This window comes from Oryctolagus cuniculus, chromosome 1 (assembly GCF_051225735.1).
Source record: "Oryctolagus cuniculus isolate XC-2025 breed Fujian yellow rabbit chromosome 1, ASM5122573v1, whole genome shotgun sequence".
NCBI lineage: Eukaryota > Metazoa > Chordata > Mammalia > Lagomorpha > Leporidae > Oryctolagus > Oryctolagus cuniculus.
The window spans coordinates 126,418,404-126,445,826 of record NC_142867.1 but is presented as its reverse complement, the minus strand read 5'-3'; the positions used below and the strand labels follow the sequence as shown (position 1 = coordinate 126,445,826).

At 45.7% G+C, this 27,423-nt stretch overlaps 1 protein-coding gene and 1 long non-coding RNA gene across 11 annotated transcripts in view; one reads left to right on the top strand and one right to left on the bottom strand.

Annotated features, from left to right (window-relative positions):
• The window catches only part of NTM (neurotrimin), a 1,092,588-nt gene that overhangs the window by 28,069 nt on the left and 1,037,096 nt on the right, over positions 1-27,423 (bottom strand). The gene's annotated exons all lie outside the window — the stretch shown is intronic.
• On the top strand, positions 859-6,753 carry LOC149128613 (uncharacterized). The gene is made up of 3 exons (XR_016222012.1): positions 859-1,846; positions 3,170-3,242; positions 6,566-6,753. It is a non-coding gene; the product is annotated as an uncharacterized LOC149128613 (long non-coding RNA).

Genomic DNA, 27,423 nt, shown 5'->3' with positions numbered 1-27,423 from the left:
GGAAAGATAAAGGGTTCTCTGGCTCTCTTGGTCTCCTTTCCAACTGGAGTCCAGACACCTGTTTTAATTCTTGCATGCAAATGTGCGCTTGCGTGAGATGGACAGGGACTAACCTTGGTGAGCTTGCTCCATGGATATTTAATTAGAGAAGAACGTTGGGAGCATTACAGTCATTGACTGAAATGCATGCAAACATACGTAAGGGAGATCAAAATCGAGAACCCATCAAGTTTTCTGCCGGGACACAAGCATATGAACATGCATATAACTTCCTCTATCCACGCCAGGTGATTTTCTGTACAGAAGGAAGTTGGCTGGCTTACGACTGGGGAGAGGCCTATGCTCTGCAGGAGTTGGGGACTTCTGAGAGTGCCTTAAGAACTCTGTGGAAACTGGAGTTAAAAATACAAGCTTAGTTTGGTGCAAAAATTTTTGAAACCCATGCAGGTGAAGGAATCTTCCAAAAGCTCGTGGAAAATGCTTATGATGAAAAATCTATGCATGGAGTTCAAGAATTTTGCACCAAAACAGGTTTACCATTTAATTTTGTTTCCATGAACTTTTGAAATACCCTCTTACAGCCATGTCATCCTGCGAAAAGCAATGAGGCTTAATTTTATTGTCATATGTTCTCCAGACTATAATGACTTCATCACTCACCTGTTATTTATACACTTTCTGAATAAATTGGATAAGGCACGTTAAAAGTAATTTGTATGTAGTAAAATGCTTTATAAATTTTAGCTTTCTTTGTCATATTTCCTCTTTCTCCTCGCACATTCTGTTTTTCACATTAAGGTTATATGGGGCAAAATCGGAGAGAACGATGCTCAGCTTAAACTTTCAATCACCAGAAATGAGGCTTCCCCAGGCCTGGGTCAGAACAAACAAAAAGACTACTGCAATCTGAGTTTCTAGAGATAAAGGATCAAAGGAAGGTTTCCTCTAACAGTGCTTGTGTTCTGACCACGAACTGATCAGCGCTGTGTCCCTAGCAAGACGAACTTGAGAAGAATATTAGCGAGAGCAGGGGGAGACGGAAACAGCTCTACTGAGCGTACTTCTTCACGTGTTGAAGGATCCTTGGTTAAGAGATGTCAGTGAGGAAGAAGCAAACCACTTGAGGAAACCCAATGAAAAGAAATTCTTCAAGGGCCAATAGCTTCTCATTTATAAGTCTGCTCTTGCTCTTTCTAAAGAAAACACTTCCTTGACAGGAGAGACACACTCGTCTTCCTAAAATATCCGCTCCCTCACGTCACGGCTCTTCAGACACTCCAGACAGCTCTTTAATTTCTGAACGTCAAACGCAAACTCTGCCGTCTCATTCTCAAGGCCCTCCACAGAGTGGCCTCCATGTACTCGTCCAAGTTCATGGGTCATCAGTACTGCAAGTAAGGCAGTGGATCACTGCGGTAGAGGCGAAAGTTTGGGATCAGCCAGCCAATTCTACAACTTCTGGATTCAAGACATGTAAGCCACGGAACAGCACGGTTCCACCATTGCAGAATAATAATTAATGACCCAAGTGCCGCTGTGCGATACAACCCAGGGAAGGCAGCAGGTGCGAAGCTCTCTGAGTGCTGGCCCCAGCACCCGCACCATCGCTACCCAACTCTGACCCTACACCGTGCTGCCTTTCATCTTGGCCACATGCGATGATTCCTTCTTCACAGATGGGGACCTCGGAAAGTGGCCATATTTGGCAACAGTGATGTTCTCATAAAGGGGCCCACAGAGCCTCAGCATAGAAGACAGGCAGCCTGAAGATACACAGGGGGGAAGATGGCTCTCCGGCCACCGAGGAACGCTGCAGACTGCTTGCTGACACCAGGAGCGGGAAGAGGTGAGGGAGGGGTCTCCCCTGTCTATACTAGGATTTTGGACTTCTGCTTGGCTGGCCCATGAGACAAAAGAGTAGTTTTATTGTTTTGAGATACTCTTTTTTTTTTTTTTTTTGGTACCTCGTGGTAACCTTGATACATGAACACTTTCCCTTTTGTCTCCCACTCTTTGATGCTCTTGTTGCATGCCAAGTTTGTCTAGAGTTTTAAAAATGTTTATGCATTTATTTATTTGAGCAAAGAGAGAGAGAGAAAGGTCCCATGCACTGGTTCACCCTGCAAATAGCAATAGGAGGAGACTGGGCTAGGTCAAGGCTCAGAGCTGAAAACTCAGTCCAAGTCTCTTGCATTGGGGGCAGAAACTGAAGTACTTGAACTATGACTGTGGCCTCTCAGGGTATGCATTATCAGGAAAGTGGAATCTGGATCCCAGCTGGGGCCTGAACCTAGGCACCCTGGTAAGGATGCAAGAGTCCCACACAGAGTCTTGACTGCTCAAGTATTCAACCCTCTCCTGCTTCTTAAAATAATAGAAGAATTAAACTAAGCTGATAGAAAGGACATTAATGGTTGCAGAATTCCACAGTTGCTCTGGTAGGACACAATCTGACCACAGTAGAAGTCCCTAGAAGAGTAGTTTAAAAGAGACCGTTGGATCCCATTGACATTCCCTAAATTAGAATCTCCCAGAATTAAGAGGATTTTTTTTTTAACACAGAAAATTCTCAGTATGGGAATTAGTGATTTAGCTCAACCCTCATATTTTTTGAGTAAAAATTCAAGCTTTTGAGGAGCCCATGGCTACATGCCTGGTTAGTAACAGAGCACCCCGCACCTCCAAGTGGCCTCTCCTAATACCTCTGTGCTGCACACACTGGCTTTTGTTTTCTGGTGAGATTGAGGCTGTTCAAGAAGAGAGCAGGTGTTGGGCCTCTCTGGCTCTCACCACACCTAGGAACATTAGTTCACCTCCTTTGATATTTGTTAACTTCTGATTGCTTAATTGATTGAATTAACTGAATCCAATGCAAAGAGTGAGGGACCTCCTGTTGCTCATGTGGTTTAATTTCTAAAACAATGTTACATCTAGTGCTGGCTTTAACAATAATGTTTGTATTTCCTGACTTTGAAAAATATCATCACTATTAGTGCTCTAACAGAAAAGATTTTCTTTAAATATGTGATTTTAAAAGGTTTATTGAGTGTTTAGTATAATTTATATTTAGTCCTGGGGCCAACTATTTCTCCAGGGGGAACACATTCTTAATTTAAAAATGTAGATCAATGAGGAAGTATGATTTATCTAACAGAAATTTGTTTTCCAGCCAACTTCTCGGGAACACAGCTATTTCATTAAGTGGAATATGACAAGCAAAGCAGTGAAATGCAGCAAGCTGGGTATGTGATCACACCTGCCCCCACATCCCCACGGGAGGTTCCCGTGATCCGAAGTGTTGAGCTTAGCAGCTTACAACTAATCGAAGGACAAAGACTGTCTCATGGAAATAACACCCCGTTGGAAAAGCAAGCTCTGTGTTCCTGAGTTCATTGACGGAGCACCAGCTATCTCTACAACCGAAACTAATAATAGCCATGATTATCATTTTTGCCGCACCCAGGAATAAGCTTGTCAGGGGAGCAGCTGTGGCTACTGGAGAGGAGAGAGCACAGCTGTCTCCTTGGTTAATATTTTTATGGCATAAATACCAGCTGAGCTAAAAATCATTAGGCCTCAGAAGTTGAAAAAAAAAAATGCAGAAGACAGAATCCCAGAATGTGAGAGTTGGATGGAATGATTTCTGACATTTAACCCCAGGACTGCGATCAGCGGTAACAGTTCAGTAGCGGGCCCGCACGGGAGCCACAGACACCAGGACCTCTCAGTGTGCACTGGGGACGGCTGCTCACAGGGCAGGGCAGTGAGCGCTGACCTGCTGCTGCCATTATGAGAGCAGTGGGAGGGCTTTTTTTTTTTTTAAGATTTATTTTTATTTATTTGAAAGACAGAGTTACAGAGAGAGAGAGAGGTCTTCAATTCACTGGTTCACCCCCCAAATGACCACAATGGCCCAGAGCTGTGCTGATCCAAATCCAGGAGCCTCTTCTGAGTCTCCCATGTGGGTGCAGGGGCCCACGGACGTGGCCATCTTCTACTGCTTTCCCAGGGTATAGCAGAGAGCTGGGTAGGAAATGGAGCAGTCAGGACTCGAACCGGCACCCATATGGGATGCTGGCAATGCTGGCCAGAGCTTTACCCACACCACACCACAGCACTGGCCCAAGGGTGGGAGGTTTTGTGTGTTGAGAGAAGGGAGCCAGGGCTTTGTTCAGATGCTGGCAGATAAGGTGGAGAAAAACAACTTGAAAGAGAGGTCTTATCACTGTTTCCGAACTTCCACTCCTGCACGCATGAGAGACTGGTTTTGTGGTCAGGTAGAAGAGACTGGGTGAGACCAGAATCTAATGCAGATGTTTTCAGGAAGACCTTCGTGGTGTACGCTGCTGAGAGCCCACGTCAGGGCTCACCCCATAGCATCTTGGAACCCAGTGTGGTCCAGGGATCTGAGTGCATAGGACCAGTGTCGGCCAGAGCCCCAGCTACACGGCGTTCACAGTCCTCGTGCTGCTAGGCAGGACAAGGCTGTGGACGCATGGGCTATACACATAATTCACACAGCAGTATCTGCTGCACCAGTGTGAAACTATCAACGTATAGTGTTTCTGCAATGTGACAGTTGTGTTGGGAGACCCACATAGGACGGCTTCCAAGGATCTGAAGTCAGGTTGCGGCAGAATGGCTGATACATCCCTAGAGCTCCCTGGCCCCTGACCGCACTGTGGGACAGCTGCCGGCTCCAGTTCTCGCACCGCCGGCCCTGTGCTGAGCTAGCTGGCATTTCACTTCTTGGGCAAACGCAATGCTTCCGTACGGGGCCACCGAATTAAATGTGTAAAAGTCTGAGGTACTTAGAACAGCATCAGCATGCTACCAATGGCACCTATCTTGACCAGTGCCTTCACTAAAACCCCAACTAAGCTGGAGTACATTTTAATACATGGGAACCTTGACACAAGCAAATCTCAACTCGGAACCGTGAGAGTTAATCAGATGTCTGCTTTGCTCACAGGAACTCAATGATAGTTACTCTCACGTGGACTCATCACAGATCCCTTAACCAGAAAGCTCTGCTCCCTTCACTTGCAATGGGATTTGACTTACAAGAAACATAATTTCTCAGGATCATTTCTTCTATAAAAGTCAGAAATAGCTGCCTAGCCCAGGTGAGATCTGCTGAGGGCCTCAGAAGAAAAGGATATAAATATATTTTATATATACATATTATATATGAGTATATAAATACACACACACACACACATTTCTCCTTGATTTTCCTTTGGATACAGATAGCATGGCTGGCAGAAAGGAGAATGCGATGATCTCTCCAGGAACGGGCAGACTGCAAAGATGTCTCATGCAATACGTCCTGGAAGGTTCATGTCTACTGGTGCCTCCAGTAATTCGGAGGTGCAGGCCTCAAATAGTTGACAAGAAAATTGCTTTTGGCAGCAAACACAGAGCCCATCCTGGGGAGGCGAGGCAGGCTGCACTGTTCTAGTCAGCCGGCTTCTTTTCTGTCAGAGGAGTGTTCCTTAAACAGGTCAGTGTTTTCTGTCAGTGAGCCAGGAACTAGCACTGCTAGAGAGTCTACGTCGCAAAGTCCCCAAGCCACTCCCAGAGTTCCATCTCATGGGGCTTTCCCTACACCTGAGCGACCATCAATCAGTTCTCTCACAATAGCCTTTCTGCTGGTTAGGGAAACACTAACTGCTCATGTAGCCTTTCTGCTGGTTAGGGAAACACTAACTGCTCACGATTTCTCTTGTTTCATGTGCTACATCAGAGGAACACTGCAATATAACCTCAGTGTTCGCTGTCCCCTTTGCTCAAGGTACAAATGCAAACTGATAGCTTTAAATGAACCGATTAGCTTCATTAATCACAAAACAGTAAACACAGATTCGAAGAAAATTGCACAAAGTAGTGAGCGCAGATACTGATGTATTAGGGGCTCACTTTGCACTTGATACACACACACATGTTTGAATGTGCACACATAATATGCAATATTTTATAGATATATGGTAGGAAAAAAGGAACTTCCTTAATGTTCTGATTGGGAAATTTTTTGGGGGAGTAATAACTAAATTCTTATTACAAAGGAGCTGCAATCTAAAAATGTGGTTATATGAAAATGAACTCATGGGGCCAGCGCTGTAGTATAGTGGGTAAAGCCACTGCCTGCAGTGCCGGCATCCCATATGGGCGCTGGTTCAAGTCCTGGCTGCTCCACTTTCGATCCAGCTCTCTGCTATGGCCTGGGAAAGCAGTAGAAGATGGCCCAAGTCCTTGTGCTCCTGCACCTGCGTGGGAGACCTGGAAGAAGCTCCTGGCTCCTGGTTTAGGATCAGCGCAGCTCTGGCTGATGTGGCCATTTGGGAAGTAAACTAGAGGATGAAAGACTCTCTTTCTCACATTCTGTCTCTCTCCCTCTGTCTCTCTGTAACTCTAAATAAAATAAATAAAATGAAAAATAAATAAATCTTTCAAATAAAATAAATAAATCTTTTAAAAAAATAAACGCTGTGTGGTCCAAAGAGCTAGGCCAGATCCATTCTCTAATGATGTCACCACCACATTTTTTTTTTTTTTTTTTTTGCAGGTGTGGCTTCAGCCACCAGCATGGCCCTGGGAGCTGAGTGCTCTTCTGCGAGGCACCTTTGGGAGGCCTGTCAGCTCAGCTTTGCAGGCGGACCATCTATTAAGGGTGTTGACATCAAAGTCAGAAAGCACACATCTGGAGGTTTGGGGTTTGCAGCTTGATGTTTGGAGCCTAGATATTTGCAGTAGTGCAGCTGATGGGTGTTCCAAAAAAAATCCAAAAAATAAATAAATAATGAAATCAGCTTTTGATTTGTAAACCCAGCAATGTGATCTGAAAGATATGGATGGGGATAAATATAGCACCCTGTGGTGTCCTGGTACCTTAGCCTCTTGGCTGTTTGCTTTCTCTTTTTCTAAGTCTCTAGAGATAGAAGCCAGGACTGAGTGCAGGGAAATGGGAAAAAATTTAATTGCTTTGAAATTCCTCACCCAGACTCATTTAAGGACATTCGATTTACTTAGGAGGCTCCTATTGGGCCAAGATTGCCCCAACAGGGCCATGTGCACGCTCAGGTAAGAAGGCAGCTTGCAGGGAGTCACCCTACTTAATACCTGCAGCCCAGCAGCTATGGGGAAGCAGGGCAGTGTGTACATGGTCAGCTCATGACTTAGCCATGAAGATACTTGGCAGAGCACGGATTCTTTTTTTTAATTTATTCATTCATTTGAAAGTCAGAGTTACAATGAAGGAAAGAAAGAGAGAGAGGTCTTCCATCCTCTGGTCCACTTCCCAAATGGCCACAATGGCCAGGGCTGGGCCAGGCCTAAGCCAGGAGCCAGGAGCTTCATCCAGGTCTCCCACATGGGTACAGGGGCCCAAGGACTTGAGTCATCCTCTGATGCTTTCCCAGGTGCATGAGCAGAGAGCTGGATCAGAAGTGGAGAAGCTGAGACTTGAACTGGTGCCCATATGGGATGCTGGTGCTGCAGCTGGCAGCTTTACCTGCTGCTATGCCACAGCACCAGCCCCAAAGCAGGGGTTCTTAATCTGAGAATCCTGGACTTCTAACCCCAGGGGTTTTGGGGCCTCAGGTCATCTGTGCCTGCTTTCCCTGAGGAGCGATTCCACAACTTCTGTAAAGGAGGCTGAAAGCAGCCTGGGATGCCTGAAAATTCACGTCCACCTTCAGATCATCGCCCAGCATCAGTATAGAACCCAGTCTACATGAACCCACACCCCACCAAGGGGAAAATCCTTAAACTGCAGCTGTGATGTAGTAGGAGGTTGGGTAGGGCCCAGTTTCGTGTGTGTTGTATTATACCTCCTGTTCAAGATGGGAAGGCAACAGTAGATTTGGGAGGTCTTTTCCCACCAGGACTCAAGTGCAAAGGCTAGGAGTATGCAGGGCTCTATGCATTCTGCAGAGGACCATGCCCACTGAGTGACAAATGGGGGACCTTTGTGCACAGAGGAAGTGGGGGTGCCAGGCTTTCCCTGCACAGGAAGCTTCCTCACATCAGCCTGTCCTGAGGAATTTAATTTGTTGGTAACTATATAAACAGATAAAATGACAAGGGTCCACTTAAGGGAAGGGAGAGACATTAAAAGCTGGGGTGAGTATAAATCTACAATTAAAGTAATTAAATAGGGGTGGCGCTGTTGCATAGTGGGTAAAGCCACCACCTGCGGTGCTCCCATCCCATATTGGCATCTGTTCAAGACCCAGCTGCTTCACTTCTGATCCAGCTCTCTGCTATGGCCTGAGAAAGCAGTGGAAGATGACCCAAGTCCTTGGGCCCCTGCACCCACGTGGGAACCTGGAAGAAGCTCCTGGATCCTGGTTTTGGATCGGCGCAACTCTGGGCGTTGCAGCCATCTGGGGAGTGAACCAGCGGATAGAAGACCTCTCTGTCTCTCTCTCTCTCTGTCTCTCTCTCTCTTTCTCTGCCTCATAACTCTGCTTTTCAAATAAAATAATTAAATCTTTAAAAAATAAAATAATTAAATAATTTAACAAATACATTCAGATAAGATTCCAGGGATATCAGTAATGCATAGGAGCATACCATCTATGCCATGTCCAACATGCACAGTGGGGACATATCCTAGACCAAGTGTGTAAGAGACTGGCTAGAGAAACCAAGAATATGATCAGGAAGCTGACTGGTGTAGGATCATCTGAGCTTGGAGAGAAATGGGGGCATGACCCAATGCTGCTAGATTTGTCAGATTTAATTGTAGTCTTTGGCTACAAAGAAAATGGCATCTTTGTGAAGAATTCTCAAAATATGTTCACCACCACAGAAATTTCTTACCAAACTGTACTTCTGAAGTATGTGTTTGGGCTCTGCAACTGATTTGTTGTCTACCTCATCCCTCTCATTGCAGTATCCCGCTATGCACAGGTAGAATTATCACCTACATAAAATCTATAAAAAGAAGGAGTCTATGGAAAGGAAGACAAGACCTGATTTACTTTTTAAATAAAAGGTTTATGTATTTATTTATTTCAAAGGCAGAGATACAGAGAGAGAGGGAGAGATAAGGAGAGACAAGAAGAGAGAGGAATCTTCCATGCACTGGTTCACTTCCCAAATGGCCACAACAGCCAAGGTTGGTCCAAGGCGAAGCCAGGAGCCTGGACTTCTGTCTAGATCTACCAGATCTACCACGTGGATGCAGGGGCCCAGGAACTTAGGACAACCTCCACTGCTTTCCCAGGCACATTAGTGCGGAGCTGGATCAGAAGTGGAACAGTGGGGACTCAAATAGATGCAAGTGGCGGCTTAATCCGCTGCATCACAAGGTTGACCCCAAACTAATTTATTCTTTCATTGCTTACACAACCGATGTTCCCTTCTAATTCCCTTCATTTCACATAACATTAAACATGCATGTTTGCAATTATATCCTGGATTGAATTCCCTGTATCAAGCCAAGAGAAGCATGACATTCCTGGGTCCTGGTTGTGGCTGTTTCTTTTTAAGAAACAGGTAACCTTGGGTAAATTGTGGATATTTCGTTAGTCATAAGTTGGATCTGAGAATTATATGAAAGTATTTGTGCAAATGTACAGAAAGGTGATCTAGACATGGAAGATTCTCAATAAATGTAAAAAAAATCAGCAGGAGATGTTATAGGCACTTAACCCCACTCCTCTATTACTGCTTTCCCATTTCCTAGGTCAACCAACACTTTTAAATCCCACTCTTATACTGAAAATGGCCAGCACTGCTCCTGATTCACGCCATCTGCATCCCCATTCTGGAAGGAGCTGTTGGACGTCAGGCCCCAACTGCCTAGCAGATGTCTCATTTGTATGTTTCTAAGAAGCCACAGGATGAATTCATCATCTTGCTTCAACCTTTCTCTCAATTCCTTGTCTGCTGATGCCTGCTGGCTGGTATTGCCAACTTCCCATTCTCTATGTTAAAAATCAGAGTCCCATTTGGGTGCTCTCGTTGGCTTCCCCTGTAATCAACTAGCCCTGCTGTTTCTACCCCTTTTGTATCTTGCACATCTATTCTCTTCTTTGCCTTCTCATTGGTAGTCTCTTACCTCAGTTCTCATTCCCTACTCTGAATTATTACTGATCTCTTGTGCTAGTTAATTCCTATGTTATTGCCAAAATAACTGCCCCAAATAAGAATCACTCTCACACCTGCTTAAGCCTTCACTTCTGCCCATGCTCCTTGACTTGAGAAGGCTCCTTAGGCGCTGGTTCCTTTCTGCCTCTCCAGAGTGTCTCATTACCAATTCCCCTCTTCTTATATCCACTGGTCATAGCAGCAAAATTCCTAAAGCTCTTGGTAGCTCATTCTTCTGTGCCTTTGTATCTCTCCCTCCTTTGGAGACTAATCCGCCTCTGTCAGCTTTTGTCAGTCTACACAGTTTTCCAAATCATCTTAGATGTCATCACTCAGAATCTCTTTCTTGACCCTCAAACTGCCTTACATTCTTTCCACCCATTTATTTGTTCCTGGTAATGCACTAATCCCTTTTCATTACTATGTAGAAGGGGTCTTCAAAAAGTAGGTTGAAATGCTTAATACGGGCCAGTGCCGCGGCTCACTAGGCTAATCCTCCACCTGTGGCGCCAGCACCCTTGGATCTAGTCCCGGTCGGGGCACTGGATTCTGTCCTGGTTGCTCCTCTTCCAGTCCAGCTCTCTGCTGTGGCCTGGGAAGGCAGTGGAGGATGGCCTAAGTGCTTGGGCCCTGCACCCGCATGGGAGACCAGGAGGAAGCACCTGGCTCTTGGCTTTGGATCGGCGCAGCGTGTCGGCTGTAGTGGCCATTTGGGGGGTGAACCAATGGAAGGAAGACCTTTCTCTATCTCTCTCACTGTCTAACTCTGCCAGTCCAAAAAAAATGCTTATTACGAAGAGACTGTGCATGGTTTCAAATATTCTTTGCACCAAAAAGAGCTCATCTTTTGCTTCCAATTTTCCTATCAACTTTTTGAAGCACCTTCATATTTACATGTTTACCCTCATTGGACTTTGCAAGAAGCAAATCTTTTATTATCTCTACATCTCCCATCTCCAAGCACTGTTTGCAACACAGAGGGCATCCAATTATATGGTCAAAAAAATGAATGAATGCACGAGCTCACCCTAATTTGGCTACTACAATGAACTATTGAGAAGCTTCTTGCTGAAAACATCAGTGATTCATGTTTGAAGATGTGTGTGTGTGTGTGTGTATGTGTGTGGTCGGGGGGTGGGCTGGACACATGATGAGACATCTCAAGATCTCCAAAGGCTGAAGAATGGATTCTACATTTTCTGGGGGGAGTGAAAAGCCTTCACCAGGCCTGCAGGGAATTAGAGAAGAGCCAGGTTTGGCTATGTCCACAAATATCCTCCATTAGAAGCTCTTGTAGCTAATGCCCCTGCTTCCTCTGGGTGAGTTAGGATGCAGCGTGCCCTAATCAGAAGTGTCTCAGAGAGCTTTCTTATGTCATCATCAATTCAGTTGCGTTTTCTCTGAGTGGAATCAGCACAGTGATTCAGCTCTGTCTATCTGTAATTAGTCGTGGAATGATTGCAGGGAGTGTGATTAGGCTCTTCACCTTCCCGGGTCAGGCAGGGGAAAAATGCTGCCATCAACACAAAATGGGCCTCCACAGAAGAAAGGGCCACCTCTTCAGGAGGAACACGAACCACACACGCCAACAGGAACGTGTGCAAGAAATGGAAGCTGGTATTTGGGGAGGTGGTTTCACAGAACAGCTGCTTCCGATGAGAAAATTCTGAACTCAGCTGAACAGGGCCGATATTGTAATGGTGAGTCGTTTCTCTCCGAGCACTGTCCAGCACTGGATTCAAGAGCGAGTGCACCGAGGAACAAACACATAGGCACGTTGGTGCACACGGGCTCACGTGCCTTTGCTGCACCTCCTTCCTGTTTAGTGGTTTTACTGGCCAGGAATAGTGCATCGCCCTTTCTGCACCCAGCCACGTTCAACTGCTGTATTTAACTAGCATTAACTCACATTCCACTGGTCCACTTCTCACCTAGCAATGTCTTCCTTTTCTACACTTCCAAGAAATGGGATAAAGGGTCATTTTACTTGATTGGCACCCAAAATGCCTTTGGTCTTTGAAGTGACAAAACTAACACCTGAACCCATAGGCCTAAAGTTATTTGTCACTTGTGTTCTAGCATTTTAACTTCAGAAGACTAACTGCTGTATCTATGACTTGACTGTCATCTTCCACATTGCAATGGGGGGGTAGACAGGAGCTCATGAGTCGACCAAAGGAGTCAGCAGTTGTGGAGCACAAGAGAGAAGAAAGCAGAGAAGCAGAGGGGAGGACGGGGAGGGGAGGGAATGGGAGAGGGGAGGAGAGGGCCACAGCACACAGATGGTAAGATTGCATTTCAAACAAAGCAAACAAGTGGTCTCTACAGGCAAAGAATGCAAGGGATTGCTAGTTGCTCAAAGCAGGAGCTTGCTCTCATGGCTACTGTGTTCTCGAAGCTCAAGGCCACTGACTCACTTCGGGAGTGGTTGTCATAACCACCCTTGTACAGTGCTCATGGAACAGCTAGCCTGAACACTACTGTGATGCTTTGAAACCTGGCCCCGACCCCAGGAACCACTCCTCTCTGTGAGACTCTCATAAGCAATCCTCCAGCGTAGGGTCAGCGCCATTTTCAGTGAAAGGCTGCACAGAAAACAGGTTGGGAGACTGCATATCACAAGCCCTGCAGCCTTTGTGGCGATCTTTGAGCTCTGCTGTTGTCCTTGAAAACGAGGCCCAGAGGATAGGTGGAGAGTGTGGCTGTTTCAATAAAGCTTTATTCATGAACAATAGAATTCAAATGTCCTGTCATCTTTTTGCATTACAAAACAGTACTCTTCTTACGATTGGTAACCAACTATTTAAGAATGTAAAGAAGCATTCTTAGCTTGAGGGTCACTTAAGGACTCCGCAGGCTGAATCTGGCCCAGGGGCTGCAATTTGCTGACCTCTCTCTGGAACTTTGAATCCCTCACTCTTCTCTGCATTCCCATCGTCTTGTATTCCTCTGTCTCATTTAACCATTCAACTGCCCCAACTGCACATTCTCCTCCCCTTTCTCTCTCTCTCTCTCTCTCTCTCTCTCTCTCTCTCTCTCTCTCTCTCTTTTAAAGATTTTATTTATTTATTTGAGAGGTAGAGTTACAGACAGTGAGAGGTAGAGACACAAAGAGAAAGGTCTTCTGTCCGCTGGTTGACTACCCAAATGACCACAATGGCTGGAGCTGTGCATATCCAAAGCCAGGAGCCAGGAGCTTCTTCCAGGGCTTCCACATGGGTGCAGGGGCCCAAGGATTGAGCCATCTTCTTTTTTCTTTGATAGGCAGAGTTAGACAGTGAGAGGGAGAGACAGAGAGAAAGGTCTTCCCTCCGTTGGTTCACCCCCCAAATGGCCGCTATGGCCGGCACACTGCGCTGATCTGAAGCCAGGAGCCAGGTGCTTCCTCCTGGTCTCCCATGTGGGTGCAGGGCCCAAGCACTTGGGCCATCCTCCACTGCCTTCCCAGGCCACAGCAGAGAGCTGGACTAGAAGAGGAGCAACCGGGACAGAACCAGTACCCCAACCGGGACTAGAACCCAGAGTGCTGGTGCCGCAGGCAGAGGATTAGCCTAGTGGGCCTCGGTGCCGGTCGAGCCATATTCTACTGCTTTCCCAGGCCATAGCAGAGAGCTGGATTGGAAGAGGAGCAACTAGGACTAGAACCGGCGCCCATATGGGATGCCAGTGCCACAGGTGGAGGATTAACCTACTGCACCACAGCGCCAGCCCCTCTCCTCTTCTTTCTAATCCCTTCCACATGCACTGTGGAACCTCCTCGGCATGAGAGCTGCTCCCTTAGCTCAAGCAAGTCTTCTTGCAGAGATAGGCTCTTCCTCGCTTCAGGCTCACAGTACAGAGATTGGAGGTGGGGGAAGTGAGGGTATTTCATGACTCATTCCTTTTTTATAGATTATTTATTTATTTATTTGAAGAGCAGAGTTACAGAGAGGCAGAGAGAGAGAAAGAGAGAGAGAGAGAGAGAGAGAGCGAGAGCGAGCTGGATTGGAAGTGGAGCAGCCGGGACTCGAACCGGCACCCATATGCAAGAGGAGGCTCCACCTACTACGCCACAATGCCAGCCCCATGCCTCATTCTTGAAATCTCTTACTGGAAATACCCTCACTTCCCCCACCTCTAACCTCTGTACAGCTAGCCTGAGGCAACCCCACTCTGGATGCACCTAAACATCTGCCTTTTCTGTGCCTGCTCTGGGAATATCACAAAACAAGCAAATTGGCTTCTCCATACATTCATGGTCCCCACCTCAACAAAGCACTCCTTCTGCCCTGGGCATGCTTGCACTTGCAGGAATTATTTTTTCTTTCTGCAGTTTCTTCAAATATCTCCCTATCTTGACCCCGTCCTCCATCCATGCAATTCTCTACTGATGATCTTGTCTCATGCTTCATTGAGAAGGCAGAAAGAGAACCCAGCAGCTCTAAGACAGCACCACTCATTTTCCCATGACAAAATCTGCAAACTTCTGTATCTGAGGTTGTTATCTCACTGCCTCCTAAGGTTTCGAAAACTTAGGCTTTATGATTTATCATGCAATGGCTCAAAGAAAATAGTCAGTCTCTTCCATCCCAGTGTTGCCTTAGTTATTCAACTGAATAGCTGTCCATCTTTCCTCCAATCAGAATGCCAGTTCTGAGTGCAAGTTAAAGATTTATTTATGTATTTGAGAGGCAGAGCTACAGACAGAGGAGTGAGAGACAGAGGTCTTCCATCTGCTGATTCACTCCTCAAATAGCTGCAACAACCAGAGCTGAGACAATCCAAACCCAAGAGCCAGGAACTTCTGGGTCTCCCACGTGGGTGCAGGGGCCCAAGCACTTGGGCCATCTTCCACTGCTTTCCCAGGCCTTCAGCAGGGAGCTGGATTGGAAGTGGAGCTGCTGAGGCTCGAACTGGTGTCCATAAGGGATACTGGTACTGCAGGTGGAGGCTCAACCTACTACACCACAGTGCCAGCCCCTAATGCAAACTCTTGGAGACATCAGGGATATGGCTCAAGTAACTGGGTTTCTGTCACCCTTGTGGGAGACCTGGATTGAGTTTCCAGCTCCCAGCTTCAGCCCAGCTAGTATTGACCACTGCCCAGTATCTGGGGAATGAGCTAGTAGATAGACGCTCCCTCTTTGGGGCTGGCACTGTAGCACAGCAGGTAAAGCCACAGCCTGCAGTGCCAGCATCCCACATGGGCGCCAGTTCAAGTCCCAGCTGCTACTCCACTTCTGATCCAGCTCTCTGCGATGGCCTAGGAAAGCAGTGGAAGATGGCTCATGGCCTTGGGTCCCTGAACCCACGTGGGGGACCCAGAGGAAGCTCCTGGCTTTGGATCAGCACAGCTCCGGCTGTTGCGGCCAGCTGGGAAGTGAACCAGCTCTCTCTCTCTTTCTCTCTGTAACTCTGACTTGCAGATAAATAAATGAATCTATTTTTTTAAAAAAGAAGCTCCCGATTTTCTATTTCTGTCTCTTTGCCTTTTAAACAAAGAAGCCTATTCCTTCTTTTATTGCCTGCATTCCCTCCTTTCTCAGCCTTTTGAGGTCTTCATCAGCTATCTCTATTTTCTCCTACACCTTCACTGTCTTTCGCTTTACTGATCATTTCCATGAATGTTCGACCCTTACCTTTTATGTGTCTGCCTCAATACCACGGCTTTCCCCTGACCCCTATTTCACAGCCTCTTTTCACAGCCAAGCTGCTGGAAATGATTGTCCAAATGTGCTATCTCAATTCTTCACCTCATATTTATACTTTAACCAGTCCAATCTAGTTTCTGTTCACACCTCTCCCCTGAACCTATTCATATCAAGATCACCAAATGACTGCCAGGTTTCCGAATTCATTGCCACATGTGGGTAGTTTCTTAAGAATAACAATTTACATGGCCGACAACTAATCCTTTAAATAGTTTTATTCTGGCTTCTATGACATTATAATCTCCTAATTGTCTGTTATCTCTGCGGATGCACCTGCAGGATCTTCCCTGCTGGATTTTGTTACTTTATCCAACTTCTATGTGTTGAGCATTCTCCAGAGCTAGGACCCAGGCATTCTTTTCTTTTTTTCATGATTCAGTATTTTAATTTCTGTGGCTTTGAATGTCCCAGCACATGGCAATAACTCGAAAATGTGCATCTATATCCTATTATCTTCCATAAGTCCCAGGCTGTCCTATGAGTAGTTCAAAAAGTACATGGAAAATAGAGTTAGAAGATTAATTTTATTTCTGTGCAAAAAGTTTGGCATACATACATAGTTCTTGATAACATAGTTTCTCCATGAACTTTCTGAATATCCCTCATACATGCAATGGCTTGTCTAACATGCTTGAAAGTCTCCTAGGTATCCAAAATCTATCATGTCCTCAAGAAATTCTGAATTTTACTCTCCCAAGTTCCTTTCCTTCAGCTTTTGACTGGTTAAGAAATGACACCTTTACTGACAGCTATCACTCAATCAAAATTCTAGGAGTAACTTTCTACATTTTACCTCCTCCAAACTCCAACACCAATCTATCACCAAGTCAGAGAGATTCTCTCTCCAGAATGTGTCTTTTTAAAGATTTATTTATTTACTTGAAAGTCAGAGTTACACAGAGAGAGAAGGAGAGGCAGAGATAGAGAAAGAGAGGTCTTCTATCCGCTGATTCACTCCCCAGTTGGCCGCAATGGCCGGAGCTGCTCTGATCTGAAGCCAGGAGCCAGGAGCTTCTTCTGGGTCTCCCACGTGGGTGCAGGGGCCCAAGGAATTGGGCCATCTTCCACTGCTTTCCCAGGCCATAACAGAGAGCTGGATCAGAAGTGGAGCAGTTGGGACTCGAACCGGAGCCCATATGGGATACTGGCACTGCAGGTGGCGGCTTTATCCGCTATGCCACAGCGCCGGCCCCCAGAATATGTCTTAAATGCATCTTCTCTGTACTGCTGTCTTCCTCACCTTCACGTCTGGGACTACTGGAGTGGCCCGCTGGACTTTCTAAAGCATTCCACTTATTTAGATACTATTTTTCCTTGTCAGTAATAGTATTAGGTACGTATTGACATCTGAGCTAGTCATTCCACATTCAGCATAAATTCCTATATGGCCTCTAATAACCCTACCTCTCTATTTCTTTATCATCTTTTCTTCATATTTTCCCATATTTGTTTCAGGTCTGAATGGAACAACTTGACATTGTAGAAGACTGATATCTTATATTTGCTCTTAGAAACAGGTTCTTTCTCAGGGTGTCTCGTTTTCCTTTCAGGACATGGTTTAGACTTTGCCTGTAATAAAAATCCTTCCTAAATGTTGTAGGTCCCCCGGGATAACACAAGCCCCTCTGTACTGTACAGCCTAAGCAACTGCTGCTGTTGTATGTGACAGCTCTGATTTCACTCTGCTGAAGTGGTCTGGTCATCTCTCTCTCTCTTCACATTAAAGCATCATTAAAGGGAGGTAATTTTTCTGCATGTGTAGGGAAATTTACACAAAAAAAAGAGCTGCTGAATGAGTGAGTAACTGAATGAATGAAAGTAAAGCTGATGTGTTTCCTGCTGTTACTATGTTTATAATGCACATGGCCAAGGTTATTTTTCTTTCTATGCTTTGATGGACAGAGCTCACTAAAGAAATCTGTTCAGTACCTAAATGAATACTCATAGACCCCAAATGAAGGACTGTGTCCTTGTTAAATTCTCTGATAATCCATGGAACCTGTTCTTGCCTCTGTGGTCTCATTTCCTATTACTTTTAGCTCTCAGTTTCCTTAAAGCTGTGGTTTACCAAGGCCAGGGCAGAAGGGGGATGTCTTCTCACTAACAACATTTCAAACTGCATGAGCATGATGGTATTTAAAGGTAAAAATGCACACACAAACACACATATATTAAAAATATTGACTTTTTGTCAGTTTTATCATTATTTTCAATTCTCTAAAGGACTTGCAGTCCAAGTTAATATGGAGAAAGTGTATCACCCTATCTCTCTTACTCATCACAACTGACAAAATATATAAAGGGATTATCTGAGGACTCTGAAAAGTAAAAAAAAAAAAAAAAATAGCAGGCAGATGAGGGAGGGAAATCTCAACTTGAAAAAAGGAAAATGTAGAGATAATTTTGCTTCCCTGCTCCCATCTTTCCTGGCTTAAATTCATAGTAGTCACAATCTTAAACTGTCTAGCAATGGCATCAGAAACAGGTCCATGATAAATTTTTCTTGATCTGAGGACGAGGCAAGGGAAACCTTGCAAGGTAAGGGGTGGGGGCTGCATTCTTCGTTTTTGGTTTTCCTTGGTTCTGGGCTGAGATGACTCTCAGTCCCGAAGCTGCACTCTTGGCAGCAGCACTGGTAGGAGCTGTGGTGCCCACAAAGACACTGATGCTTGCAAAAGAAAGTCTTTTTTTGTGATCAGAGGTCCTGGGAAAAGAGGCCCCTGTGGTCTGAAAGTTATGGAGGGATATCCACTACATCTTTTTCTTTTTCTCACAATGTTGTCTTGCAGTTGGAATTGGTCCTAGCAAATTAGTAAAGCCAGGGTTGCAGGGAGTGGGAGGGGCTAGTATTCCTACTTTTTAGACAGAAAGCAAGGAAAAGGGGGCAGGGGACTGGAGAGTGAGGGAAAATCCCAGAGAAGGAAGAAAGTGATCCCATAAAGCAGTGTACAAAGCCCCAGGTTCATCTTAGAACACGTGAGGAGCTGAGACGAAACAGTACACCAAAGGCTTTGAGAACTGGAGTCTGGGGCACACCACCGCCTGGAGTCCTAGCTGGCCACAGCTGGCACAGGAGAGTCATAGTGCATTAATTTAACTGGATTAACCCTCTGATAAAACAGCCAATTCTACTACCTCTGGATGTATTCTCAGAGGAGATTAACAGGAGTTAGAGTCTGTAACATAATCTTTAAAATCTGTATGATATAATCCAAAATTATTCATCACACAAAGGAGAAGCTAAACGATTCACAAGAGTAAAGAAATGAACAAATGCAAGTCCTTATAATAACTATACGATGCAAATCATCAGTTTAAAGCATCCAGTAAAATTATGCCTCACAAGTAGAGAAGAACATTCTTGAATGTGATGATAACAATTCTCAGCTGAGAACTAGAAGCTGTAAATAGAAGCAAATATGAAAACAGAACTGAGTTTTAGATATTAGCTAGATAGTATATTAGCAGACAGCAGATGACAGACTAAAGGGGCAATAAACTTGAAGATAAGCAGAAATTATCCAATCTGAAGGGTGAGAGTTTGACTACTAAAGGGACAAAACATGTTTTGGGGAGATGAAACTGTTGTGGATTCTGTTCCGTTCCAGTGGTGAAGGATATGCCTGTGTCAAATCATGGACAAAAACGGACACTACAAAGTAGCTAAGCTTAGTACTAAAAGTGTAGACAGCACACACTGGTGCCAAACAAACTGTATTTCTCACGTGAGAATCCTGTATTTTCCCAAGTTTTACAGCTTCTTGAGGACTACTTGCTCTTCAGGTATAAGTAAACCCTATGAATCTTCAGTGTACTGGAAAACTCAGGGTTATTTCCAACAGCTTAGGGTGTCTTCATCAGCTCATATCCATCTTGCTTTTGGGTCCACATTCCACTAAGAATCAACCTCTCGACAATCTCCTTTGTGTCCTGTTGGGCTCTCTCCACCAGCACTGGTCTGCTAGGCTATATGTACAGAGTGTAGCACTAAAGGATTTTGTCAAAAGAGGAGACTAAATTTTCACTTTCAGCCATTCTTGTCTGAGTTACCAATATGTACACATATATATATATATTCACTTGCATAACTGCTTATTGATGTAATAGAAGTTATTCCTCAGTATTCTTTTTATATATATATATATATATGCAGAGTGGACAGTGAGAGAGAGAGACAGAGAGAAAAGTCTTCCTTTGCTGTTGGTTCACCCTCCAATGGCCGCCGCGGCCGGCGCACCGCGCTGATCCGAAGGCAGGAGCCAGGTGCTTCTCCTGATCTCCCATGCGGGTGCAGGGCCCAAGGACTTGGGCCATCCTCCACTGCACTCCTGGACCACAGCAGAGAGCTGGCCTGGAAGAGGAGCAACCGGGACAGAATCCGGTGCCCCGACCGGGACTAGAACCCCGTGTGCGGGTGCCACAGGCGGAGGATTAGCCTAGTGAGCCACAGCGCCGGCCCTCAGTATTCTTTAAAACAAACACATATACACCAAACACATCCCCAACATACTATGTTTCTCCTTCCATTTGCATCCAGTCATGTGTTCTACCTGGACATGCATATAGACTCCAACTTGCAAACTCAAAAACTAAAACTGCATTTTTGACACATACATGCTCACATGGGCATATATGTCAGCACATCACTTTGTCTTTCTCTTTTTAGGAGGATACTTAGATTATTTATTTCAAGTTTAATCCCATTTTCATATGTTCTGTATTAGGAAGCACTCACAAGTCACAAGTCCCTGACACATGTGCACCAGGTGCCTGAAATCACACCCTTTAGGGCCTTTCAGTGTCCCATATCCTTTTCCAAACTCTTCTTAGCATTTCTTCATATAAACCAAGGTATTTTTCCCCAAGAATTTATAGAATTCCAACCTCAAATGGTTGTGTCCAGCCCAAGGTTCTCTACTCAGTCACATGCACACCTGGCCAGACACAGAGGCCCAGTGCTGGAAGAATGTTCCACTACATTTATTAGGGGGAAAGGCATCCAAACAGAAGACCTGCATCAAGAGCTCAACACTCCTTCCTTTCTGCATTCCACACATTATAAAAAATAAGTATTTAGGAAGCCATGATTATGGCCACCATTATTTCACCATTATTCGTGCCTGAGAAAAGCACTCGGCTTTGCATTCAACAGACCTGAAACTGGCTTTGCCCAAAGATCTGACCGGGGTTGGGGGTGGTCCACAAGGATTGCACAGCAAATTCTCTGTTCTCAGCAGCCCTAGGGCTCTCAAGTGGTCTAGAAAATATCTGGAAGAATAAATTTATGGTAAGGAGGAGTTTAAGAGAGGAAGTCTGTTCACCTATCAGAGAAAGACATTTCTATGGTAGGACCACTTTAAGAATCAGAAGGGCATAGAACCAAAGAACAAACTCATCTCAAAAGAAGGATCAATAAACAAAGGACGAGGAAGGGACACCAGTTTGGGTCCCCAGGGAGGCCGTGAGCAAATGGCAGCAGTTCCTAAGTTGAAAGTGTCCCTCTAGCTCGGTTTCTCCATGGAGACACTGAAGGCAAGGTGGGCAGTGAGTTCAGCACGGTGTTGGGCTGCCTAGGCACTCCTGATGTTTATCATTCCTAAGCCCCTCCCCTCCCACTAGAGGCAGGTAGAGCTATCTAGTTGTTCTGATAATCAGCATTGTCCTCATGCATATTCGAATGCTCAATTGTATCAAGATACAATGATAAAGTATGAAAAGTTCTAGGGTGAGGCTGGTGCCGTGGCTCAATAGGCTAATCCTCTACCTGCAGCACCGGCACACCGGGTTCTAGTCCCAGTCAGGGTGCCGGATTATGTCCTGGTTGCTCCTCTTCCAGTCCAGCTCTCTGCTGTGGCCCGGGAGTGCAGTGCAGGATGGCCCAGGCCCCTGGGCCCTGCATCCACATGGGAGACCAGGAGAAGCACCTGGCTCCTGGCTTTGGATCAGGGCCGTGCGCCGGCCGTAGCAGCCATTGGGGGGTGAATCAACAGAAAAAGGAAGACCTTTCTCTCTGTCTCTCTCTCTCACTGTCCACTCTGCCAGTTAAAAAAAAAAAAAGTCTAGGGTGAGAAGAGAGCAGAGATGCAAGAATAAATTTGCCAAAATTGCTTAATGAAGTAGTGATGGATAGAAATGCAAAATGTGTGTAGTTTCATGTTCTCACCAACTTTTCCCTGAGTGGCACTCCAGTGTTACTATTAAATCTGCATCCTTCAAACCTTCTTTCATTCCTTCATCCAGGTCTTTCTTCCAAGACAGGATCAGAAAACATAATCCAATTTGAAAGAAACCACAAAAAATTCAACACACTTCTCTTGAGACAAAGTTCAGAGTGCCAGCCCATCATAACAGACAGAACAGTCTTTGTGGTCATGTATCTGACTTAAATTTTGTCTGACTGACTTAAATTTTGTCTTGTCACTGTGTTATCATGAAGAAGTTATGAATGTTGACTTTAAAATGGGAAGTACACAAGACTCTACTATGAAGTAGTAAAAATTTTGAACACTTGTAAATGTGTTTGAACACTTGTGAATGTTAGAGTACTTTGTACTCTACATAGAAGTAGAAGCAGTCCATTCTCCAGGAACCACAGACTCACTAGAGACACTGAAGGTCAAGTATCAGCAGCCAGACCTCTCGGGCCAATACATGAGTTAAGGAATCCTCCCTACTGTTGGAGACTGCTAGTTTGCTTGTGTCCAGTGACTCTACCTACCTATGGAGCCATCCTTGGTGCCACTTAATTCTCATTGTAGCTGCGATAAGCCAGTTATATTAACAAGAGTCCCATCTGCAAGAGGGTGGACCGTGCTGTGAAATGCAGACTCATCTCATGGTTAGGATAGAGGCAGATAGTCTGGGGGATGAGATGGGGAAGATTCATTTCTTCCTGGGAAAGGCGGAGTAAACGATCTCTTAGGTATTCTTGGGTAGCAAGAGCTCAACGTGTTTTTCCAATTTGGTGTCAAGGGGTCCTCTGTAAATATGCATAGTGGGTGGTTCTCTTTCACAATTCCAGTGAACTACAGTGGCCCACATCTGGTGCCCCAAACAGCAAGGAGTGTGTTTAGGCTTGGAGTAGGACAGTGGAGGTGACACAAGCGAGGAGATTTCAGTTTGGCCAATGCTGTAAAGCTAGAAGGGCAGTTGGGGAAACAGAGTGAGCAGACCACAAGACCTCTCACTACTTTTCCCAGAGCTGGCATGTGACAAAGAGCTCAGAGATCCTGGGATCCTGGGAACACAGAGTGAAGAGGAAGGCTGATTGGGTTGTGGAAACAGCAGGACAGCTTCCAGTCAATGTCCATGTGAAGCCAAGAAGAAGGCAAGGGCCACGGTCCTGTCCTCTCCGGGGCAAGAGTCTGAGAGAACCTTACTGTGGATGGCTGTTGAGATAGGGGCATCCGGGTGGGAGAAAGTGGGGAGCAGGGAAACTGACAGCTTGGGCAGGTTTTGCAGAAGAGCCTGTTACTTGGCACCCTGCTCAGCCTGCTTATGCACAGCCCCAGGTCCAAGCTCCCTCCTCACTCCAGCCCCACCACGTCAACAAGCTCCTCTTTCTTTGACTTGTGCTTTTGCCATTTGGTTGCTGTGGGGAACACAGCAGCACAGATTCTTAACTACTCTTGTGTGAGTAGCCCTCAGCCTGACGACAGTGGTATCTGTGGTGCTGGTCTCTGGAGGCAGCTCCCCAGAGGCAGACTCAGAAACCTCAGCCAGCCTCCCCTCCATGCATGCTTCCCTTCTCTCCAGGGCCACATTGCTGGGAGAGGCAGGTGGAGCTTGGAGAAGGCAGAGCTGGAGAAGGCAGAGGGGAGGGAGCAACTGGCTAATATGGAATGAACTGTACAACCCTTCAACTTATATGCAGGAGTCTTTCTTTTTTATTTATTTATTTAAGAGATAGAGTTACAGACAGAGAGAAAGGTCTTCCATCTGCTGATTCACTCTCCAAATGGCCACAATGGCCGGAGCTGAGCTGATCAGAAGCCAGGAGCTTCCTCCAGATCTGTCACATGAGTTCAGGGGCCCAAGCACTTCCACTGCTTTCCCAGGCCATAAACAGAGCACTGGATTGGAAGAGGAGCAGCTGGGACATGACCCACTGCCCATATGGGATGCTGGCCCTGCAGGAAGACGCTTAGTCTACTGCACCACAGAGCTGGCCCCTCTTGGAGTCTTAAATTCAATACCTCAATGTGGGGTATTTGGAGATAGGGACCTTGAAGAAGCAATTGCATTAAAATGAGGTCATTAAGTGGACCCTAATCCAATATGGGTGGTGACCATATCAGAGGAGGAACCCCAGACACAGACACAGAGAGAGGAAGGGCATTATGAAGACATAGGGAGAAGATGACCATTTACAAGCCAAGGAGCAGGCTCCAAAGCAATCTCCCCACCAACACCTAGCTCCATCTCGAGCGTTTAGCCTCCGGAGTTGTAAGACAATGTATTTGCAGGGCCTAAACAACACAGTCTGTGTCACTTTGTGATGGCAGCCACAGCAAATGCATGCACTGGGGGGGTCCATCTGCTCCCCAGCACAAGGGGAGAAAGCTAGGAAGCTGAGCGGAGGGAGGGGATCTCATCCTCTGATGAGCCAAGAGCCTTGCATTCCTTATTTCATCTGATCTTCACAACCACTGTGTTTTACAGAGGCTGTGATGGAAGCCCCAGGAGATGAGACGTGTCTGGTGGAAGTGGTGGCACCGGCGACCTGGTGAGCAGCCAGAACTTTTCTGCACTAAGCAGCTGCCCCCAGGGGAGAGAGGTAGGGAAAGAGACCAGGGAGGGGTGAGAGGGAGGAGATCCCAGAAACAGAGCATCCAGGGTGATGACAGAACAGGTTTTGCTACAGGATCCTGCAGGAGCTGAGCGTGGCACCTGCAGCCAACGTTATTGGCAGGTAAATTTCCACTTTCCTGAGAAGCTCGTCATTTGACAAAGAAGGTCCATTTTAGCCTTCCTCATCATCTTCCTCATCTTGGCTTCCCTTCCAGCCCTCTTCACCAAAAGCACTGTCCCAGAGAGCAGTCCAGAGTTTGTCCGGAGACGACATTGAAATGGGAAACAAGGAAGACAAGCTTGGAGGAAGAGTTAAGCAACTGCAGGGAGAATTCTGAGTTGCTTTTGTCATTGTTTTGTTTCATCCTTCAAGAACATAAGCACAATGCAAATGGGTTTTAAATTGCCAAATATTCCATCCAAATCCATACTCAAACATCAAGAGGCATGACGCTTTGCTCTTCATTCCGAACGCTTTGATCCTGGATTAGGGTGCTGTTTAATTGTTTTTCGTGACACAATGAGGCACCAAACCCTGCAGTTGGTCCATGAATCGGTACTTTCCAAAAAGGCAGTGCTAATTATCTTGAGCCATTCACTTGGAATTACTAAGCTGGCTAAAATAGGTTCTGACTTCCACAACTTGGAAATAAGAAGGAATTAAGAACCTACTGGAAGTTTAGCTAATACAGCATATCATAAAAATTGTCCCTGTTCTATTTCTCCCAAGTATGTTTAGTTATAAGAATACATGTTGAGGCCGGCGCCGTGGCTCAATAGGCTAACCCTCCACCTAGTGGCACCGGCACACCGGGTTCTAGTCCCGGTCGGGGCGCCGGATTCTGTCCCGGTTGCCCCTCTTCCAGGCCAGCTCTCTGTTGTGGCCAGGGAGTGCAGTGGAGGATGGCCCAAGTGCTTGGGCCCTGCACCCCATGGGAGACCAGGAGAAGCACCTGGCTCCTGCCATGGGATCAGTGTGGTGCACTGGCCGCAGCGCACTGGCCATGGCGGCCATTGGAGGGTAAACCAACGGCAAAAAGGAAGACCTTTCTCTCTGTCTCTCTCTCTCACTGTCCACTCTGCCTGTCAAAAAAAAAAAAAAAAAGAATACATGTTGACCAGGGTGTGTAACCATATACAAATTCAATACCTCAGTTACAAAGGTCATATGCTGGGGTGGGCATTGTGGCACAGTGGATTAAGCCAACGCTTGGGAAGCTGGCATCCTATTTGCAGTTCCAGCTCCAGTTCCAGCCCTGGCTATTCTGCTTCCGACCCAGCTTCTGGCTAGCCCATCCTGGGAAGGCAGCAGATGATGGCTCAAGTAGTTGGGTCCCTGCCACCCACTTGGGAGACCCGGACGGAGTTAAGGATTCTTGGCTTTGGCCTGCAACGGCTACTGCAGCCATGTGGGGAGCGAACCAGCAAATGAAAGATCTCTGTCTTTCTCTCTGTCACTCTGCCTTTCAAGTAAATAAATTACATACATTCATAAATCTGTTAAAAATGACATAGTATGTGAGGGTGCTTCAAAAAACTGTGGAAACATGAAATTAACAGATAAGATTATTCTGGTGCAAAAATTTTGAAATTCATGTGAAATTTTTTTCTCAAAGCACATTTTTGTGACATCCTGAAAACCTTATGTGCATAATTTCAAGATTCTTTTGCCCCCAAATAAACTTATCTTTAAATTCCATATTCCATGGTTGCTTGACGTTCACTCATTAAAATTAGAGACATTTCACTTACACTTATCAGTCAGGGCACAGGTTTTAAAGGAACTAAGACTGTATGCACACACAGTACTCTCTGAAGCGACCTAAGCGTTCACCTTATCTTTTTTTTAGACTATGTTTGAGGACAGGCTTTGCGCCCATTGGTTGGGGCTCTTTGGGATGCACATGTCTCGTATGGGAGTGGCCAGCTTCACGTCTGATTCCAGCAGTCTCATCGGTGCACACACTGAGAGACAGCAGACAAAGGCTCAAGTAGTTGGGACTTTGCTCAAGTGGTCATCCTGGACTGAGTTCTTGTCTCCTAGCTTAAGCCCGGCCTTGCCTTAGTTGTTGCAGGCATTTGAGGAGTGAACCAGCAGATGGAAGACCTCTGTCTGACTCGCTACTTTTCAAATAAAAATGAATAAAAACTAAAAAACAAAAACCAGAAACCCAAGCAAAAACCAAAAAACCAAACAAAAAATGATCTTCATACCCTTTTAAAGACAAAGGAAAAATCATGACAACTGGGTTTAAACAACCGCATTTTTTTTCTTTTTCAAAGAGAGAGAGAGAGAGAGAGAGAGAGAGAGAGAGAACTCTCAGTTCCTAACTCCCATCCACCGGTTCACACCTCAAATACCCTCAATAGCCAAGTGGCTGAAGCCAGGAACAAGAAATTCCATTTAGGTCTCCCACCTGGACGGCAGGGATCCAAGTACTTGAGCCATCACCTGCTGCCTCCCAAGGCTCACACCTGCAGGAAGTTGGATGGAAAATGGAGAGAGCACTTGAACCCAGGCGTGGTGAGAAGGGATACAGATGTCTAAAGGGGCAGTGTAACAGCCGTCCTAAATGCCTACCCCAACCTGAGTTCTAATTAGGCAAGGTGGAATTAGCGATGTTGCAATGTTTGGACAATCATTCCATTGTTGTTGTTGTTGTTGTTTTTTAACATAAAACTTTCAAGACATAAGCTGATTGTGAGGCATATTTCTGCTTGTGGAGCTATTTTAGACAAAAAGCATCTATTTGAGAATGGGGGTTGGGGTTGTCATCTGTAAGCTCCTAATGATCAGTGTTACACATCATCATAAATATGTGTCTTTGTGTAAACTTGGAAACCAGAA